The 6,159-nt window shown below is 38.4% G+C and overlaps 1 non-coding gene across 1 annotated transcript; it reads right to left on the bottom strand.

The window, feature by feature from the left end:
• Positions 1 to 614: 614 nt before the first annotated feature.
• Positions 615 to 720, bottom strand: LOC149822896 (small nucleolar RNA R71). Its single transcript, XR_016426244.1, has one exon. It is a non-coding gene; the product is annotated as a small nucleolar RNA R71 (small nucleolar RNA).
• Between the last annotated feature and the right edge of the window lie 5,439 nt (positions 721 to 6,159).

Genomic DNA, 6,159 nt, shown 5'->3' with positions numbered 1-6,159 from the left:
GTGTAACCGCGTGGTGTTTGTTTAGTTTTTGTTGTTTTTAGTTTACCCGCTTTGTGGTTTGCGTGGTTTGGCCGCTTAGTGCGTTAGTTAGGTAGAAAACCCAAAGTTAGGACGTGAGCTACACCGGTCTACTCCAAGGTGTATGCAAGGGCGACGCTCACTTGACCCTGAGCTGGTAGAGCCGATTGAGGACCCCGAGTCCCTTATTAGAAGAGCCCAGAGATCTGCAACCATGGCTGAGAATCAGCAGATTACCCGTCCTCTGAGGGAGTATTTCATGCCCAACACTTACACCCCCGCCTCCTGCATCACAAGACCTGATGTAGGAGCAAACCATTTTGAGATAAAGGCCAGTGTGATCCAAATGTTACCCTCGTTTTATGGCCTTAGCAATGAAGACCCATATCGTCACCTCGATGAATTTTTAGAGATTTGCTCGACAGTGCGAATCAACAACTTTGGAGATGACGCGATGAGGTTGACCTTGTTCCCCTTCTCTCTGAAGGACAAAGCGAAGAGTTGGTTAAAATCATTAGATACTGTTCGAATTACCACTTGGGAACATATGCAAAGAGAATTTTTAAAGAAATATTTCTCAATTGGTAAAATGAACCAGTTTCGTAAAGCGATAACCAGTTTTTCCCAAATTGAAGGAGAACAGTTTTATGAGTCATGGGAGAGATTGAAAGATCTACTCCGCAAGTGTCCCCACCACCAGGTGCCTCGCTGGCAACTGGTGCAATATTTCTATGACGGTCTTACTGAAAAGAATCGTCAAATGGTGGATGCCGCGTGTGGGGGCACATTTATGCTCAAAAGTGAGGATGAAGCATGGTCGCTTTTTGAGACATTGAGTGAGAATTCGATGCACCATGCGACAGCCTCACGGTTCGATAGGGCTGCACCTGCGCAAGATAGCATTAAGAAGGCATGTATTTTCGAGTTAGGGATGAACCTTGAGTTGAGCAACAAGGTAGACCAACTGTCCCAGAAATTAGATCAGTTTTTGTTGGGTCCCTCCCCTGCCATGCAGGTGTGCGCGTTGTGTGCGAGTCCTGCACACCATGTCTTCGAGTGCCCAGTTGTGCCACAATATCCTGAGTTTGTCCAAGAGCAAGCTCAGATGGCTCAAAACTTCGCTAGGCTCGTACCTAATCCATTTTCCAACACTTATAACCCGGGCTGGCGAAATCATCCCAATTTCTCATGGCGCAACTCACAGATCCACCCACCCAACCCTTCCCAGAGTCAACCAAGTCAAGGCGGTTATGCGCCTGGATTTCAAAGATCCAGTTATCCCCCAGTCCAACCTGTTTATACGCAACCCCAGTCTCATGAGCCTTTACATAGTCAATCTTTTGAGGATAAGATTTTGCAAGCTTTGAGCTCACATACCCAGTCTATTGCAAAATTAGAGACTCAAATGGGGCAGCTTGCTGAAGCACTTAGCAGGCGAAGTGAGGGAACATTGCCTAGCCAGCCTATTGTCAACCCTAAGGGAAATGAACCCATGCGTAGCTTGCATATGACTGATGCACATAAAGAGCAAGCTCAAGTAGTAACCCTTAGGAGTGGGAAGCAGTACCAAGCGAGGGAGGCTGCAGAAGAAAGAGAGAAAATAAGCGAGAAGCAGTCTGTCCCTAATATTTTACCTCAGGAAAGCGAGAAGGTTCTTCCATCTGAGCCTTCACCATCCTACATTCCCAAAGCCCCCTTTCCTGAGGCGTTAGAAAAGCCAAGAGCATTAGGTAAGTCCGGAGTGAACATGCAAGAGATGCTTGAGATATTCAAGCACGTTCAGATAAACCTCCCCTTACTAGATGCTATTCAACAGGTCCCTGCATATGCAAAGTTCCTCAAAGAACTTTGTACGCAGAAAATGAAGTCGATGTCCCATGTGCAGAAAAAGATTTATTTAACCGGGCAGGTGAGCGCAGTATTGCAACATCAAACCCCACCTAAGCTCAAGGACCCAGGGACTCCTATCATCTCATGTGTCATAGGAAACATCACTGTTGGGCGTGCATTGCTCGACCTTGGGGCAAGTGTTAACATCTTGCCGGGTTTCTTTTATGACCAATTTGGATTGAAAGAGATGAAACCTACACCTATGACTTTTCAGCTCGCAGATAGATCTATCAAGGTCCCAAGAGGGATACTTGAAGATGTTTTAGTCAAGGTGGAGGATTGTTATTTCCCTGTTGACTTCGTGATATTAGATATGGAGGAAGTTGATAGCCCGCAGCAGACTCCTATTATTCTCGGTCGCCCCTTCCTAGCTACCGCCAATGCATGCATAAATTGCCGCACTGGTGCGATGGATGTGTCATTCGGAAATAGGAAGATACGGCTAAACATTTTTCGTGCTGCTATGGGGCCTACTGTTGAGGAGGCTTCTTTCGAGGTTGATGTCATTCAAGACCTTATAGAAGCAGAATATGCTTGGTTATTGAGTGATCCACCTCATGAGGAGGATAAGGAATCACTAGAAAAGGATCACCTAGAATTACGTGAAAATCAGATAGGTGAGTTGAGTTGGATCGGGCACTTTGAGCCATTTAGAGGTAAACAGGACGGGAACATAGTGCGCAATGTCACTGATGACATTATTTTTCATAGAGAGCCCGATTGAGTCTGACTTCATGTCCATTGATCTCATGGACGATGAAAGATTTTTCCAGGGATCCGTCTGGCTGGGGATGTGAAACTTAGCGCTTTATGGGAGGCAACCCATATTCTGTACAGTTTTACATTTGTTAGGATTTGTAGATTTTATTTGGTTTTATTTTCAGTTTTCTATTTTTTCATGAGTTTCAGGTTTTGTCATGTATACATTGCATTCATTACATTCATAGAATGTGCATTTTTAATTCATGTCAGGTTATTCTACTCTTTCCCTCATTTATTTCTCTCATGTGCATTCACTTAGTTTCATTCATGCATGGGGGAGTGCCATTGGGACAGTGTCATATAAGCATGGGGGAGGGTGTAGAATGCACACCTTGATATTTCTGTTTACGTTCTTGCACATGTTTACACATACCTCATGAAAAGTAGATTTTTAAAGAAAGAGTTTGAACTTATATGAATGTTATTTCAAATCTAATGTTTTTAGAGGATTTTTTTAAGCCCCACGAAAATTTTTTCTGACATAGATCTAAAAATTATGGTTGTTTATGCGGATTTCGAGGAAATGATGATAGATACATGTTAGAATTTATTTTGAATCATAAATATGAATATGCACAGTTTTATTTTTGAAAAACTAAGCAAATGAACAGAAGCATAAAAATGAGCTCAAAAAGTGAGAAAAAGCATGCGTTAGGTTGTTTGGATAATTCCACAATCCTTAGTAGATGGAACTTAGATGTAAGTTGAAACTTTTAATTCCATTTCGAAAAGGAGAGTGGAAAACTTTGTGATCCTACGTAACTGAGAACAGATATAAGTTGAAATATTTGACTCTCATGTTATAAAGGTGAATGAAGGAAGTCACTTTTATGTCTTAGTTGATATCTTTTGGTATGTATTGAAAAAGTATAGAAGATATTGACATTGCACAAAGCATAGAAGCAGACCACACGCAAGCTATAAGAGAAGAATAAGTGCGCAAAAAGAAAAAGCGTGAAAAGAAAAAAAAAAGAGAGAGAAAAGAGCTTAAAAGAAAGAAAAGTTCAGTGCTTAGAAGTGTAATTAAGAAAACATGTGCAGAAAACATATGAGTGAGGATAAGTAAATAATAATATGTTTTTATTGGATTTTCTAAGAATAAAACATAAATAATTGTGATATTTAGAAAAGTGAAAGAAATTCTTTTCTGTGGTGGTATATAAAAAAACTCTAATTATATTTTGATTTTGAAATAATAGGAAATATTTGTGAAAACAAAGTCTTTAATTACGTACTGCTTATGAGGATGTGTAATATTATGCATACATGACAGAGATGTTTGTGGGTAGCATCACTGCAAACCCTCACGAGACCTTACTCGTCCACTGGGGTAACCCAGGGGTTGAAAGGGCTTGTTGCATGAGCTAAATGCAACCGTGATTCCTACGAAAGTGAGTTAGGTGATAGTTTGATTTCTTGCATTTTTCTAGTTTGCTCGAGGACTAGCAAAACATAAGCATGGGGGTATTTGATCATGCATATATTTTAGGGATTTTTCATATAAAAATATGCATGATTTCATGAGAAAATGATTTAAAAACCCAATTTTATGTTAGTTTCGAGTAAATGTGCTAAAATGATTTAAAAATAGAAAATGCATGAAAAATAGTTTTATTGTACATTTTAATGCCTATTTTAGTGTTTGACATAATTGTAGTAGTTTAGTTTTTGAAAATCATAAAAAAAATTAGAGTTAAAATAGACTTAGTTTTGTATTTTCTAAAACATAGTCATTTTGAAGTATTTTGTAAATAACTTTTTGAAGAGAGGTTTTTGAAATGAAATTTTACAAAGAAAAGGGACTTATGGAGAAAAGTTCAAAATTATAAATATGATACGTAGGGGGAAGAGAGGCTTGTCTTCTCTCTTTTGCCTAAGCCCTCTCTTCTTCCCCTTCCTCTCCACCTCTTCTTACCTCTTCTTCTTCTTCTCCCTATTTTCCCCTCTTTTTCTCATCCTCTTTCCGGTGGAGAATTCCGGCAATGGCTGAAGCAAGATAGAGGATTCCAACCTCTCTTCTAACCCTTCAAGTTCGGTAAGTGCTTCTTCTTCTTCTTCTTTTTCTTCTTCTTAATCTTCTTCTTCTTCTTCTTCTCCTTTTCCTCTGATTTTCTTCTTCTTTTTCTGTTTTTTTTATCTGAATTTTTGTAATGAGTAGATGTAATGTTTGATTTCAACTCCATTGTGCATTTTGAATTCATCGTATTAGCATTAGCATCTGAATTTTTCTGCAAACTTTCTTTTCAATTCAAATTGTGTTTTCAATTTCATTTCAATAGCTATATAGTTTCATAGATTCAGTTTATACGTAGGTTCTGTTTCATTTCTATTTGATTTTCTGTATTTCGATTTTTTTTTACAAAATAAAATAATAAAAATAAAGAAAACAAAACATTGCCGCTGTGCTTGTACAAAAGAAAACTTAGAAATCCGGTAGCCGTGAAATCTGTTTCCGGTTTGCTTGGATCTGAAGTTCTGAAAAAAAAAATAGATTCGAATCATCAAATTTGTTTGTGCAATCGTTGGATTTCAATAATTCTACAGGAACTTGATCTGAAATCTGTCACCGGATTTCAACACATTTCTACAGAATTTGATCGATCATTTGGATCGATTTCCATTAATTTTTTTTCCGGCGATTATTATTTTTCAAAGCTTATTTCTGGTACCGATCAGAGCTTTGGATTGCCTTAAAGAACCTGCTGGAATGAGGATACAGTGCTCAGTCACCTGAAATCTCTGGATCTGTTGGAGATGCTGATCGGAATCCCTGCTTTAGCCGGAATAACTTCACGATTATCGTGAAGATGTGAATCCGGTGGTTTCATTCTTGATCCACCGTGAAATTCATTTCACGATTGTTATTTTCAATTGATGCTATTGATAATTCTGCTAAATATCAGTTGATTCCCAATCGATTCAAGCTTGCATGAGTATCTTGATCGAATGAAATTGATGAGTTTTGTGTCCAATCTTTGATCACCGGAATAATTTTTCATCACCGTGAAATTCTGTTTCACGGTGAAGGGCATTTGTTACTGTTGAAACTCCGGTGATTGTCTGATTGTTGATTTCTTGTGAGAATTAACACTGATCAAAGTTCTGAATTGATCTTATTTTACCAGAATTCTGTTGATCATCTACCTCTGTTCTCCAACGAGTATTTGGTTCAAAACTAATAGAGAAGATTTTTTTTATCAGATTTTTGAACCAAAGTCGATATATCAAAGTCATGTAATATTTTGAGATGATTAAAGATCTGATCTTCGAGTATTAGAACCGGATAACCTTTGATGGATCATCCAGTTACTAAGCTTTTACAGTTGCTGCCAAAATTTCCAGTAATTACTGATTAAATGATCTCAAGATTTTTAAGGGTAGATGCATGAACTGTTTGATGTTTAAATTCTGGATCCGGTTTGAGTAATATCAGACTTCTGAACACTATCCGGTTTCTGATAATTGGATGTTATCTTCTGTTTTTTTTTA

Source organism: Nuphar pumila, chromosome 11 (assembly GCF_984573655.1).
Source record: "Nuphar pumila chromosome 11, dmNupPumi1.hap1.1, whole genome shotgun sequence".
NCBI lineage: Eukaryota > Viridiplantae > Streptophyta > Magnoliopsida > Nymphaeales > Nymphaeaceae > Nuphar > Nuphar pumila.
This window is presented reverse-complemented; position numbering and strand designations above follow the sequence as displayed.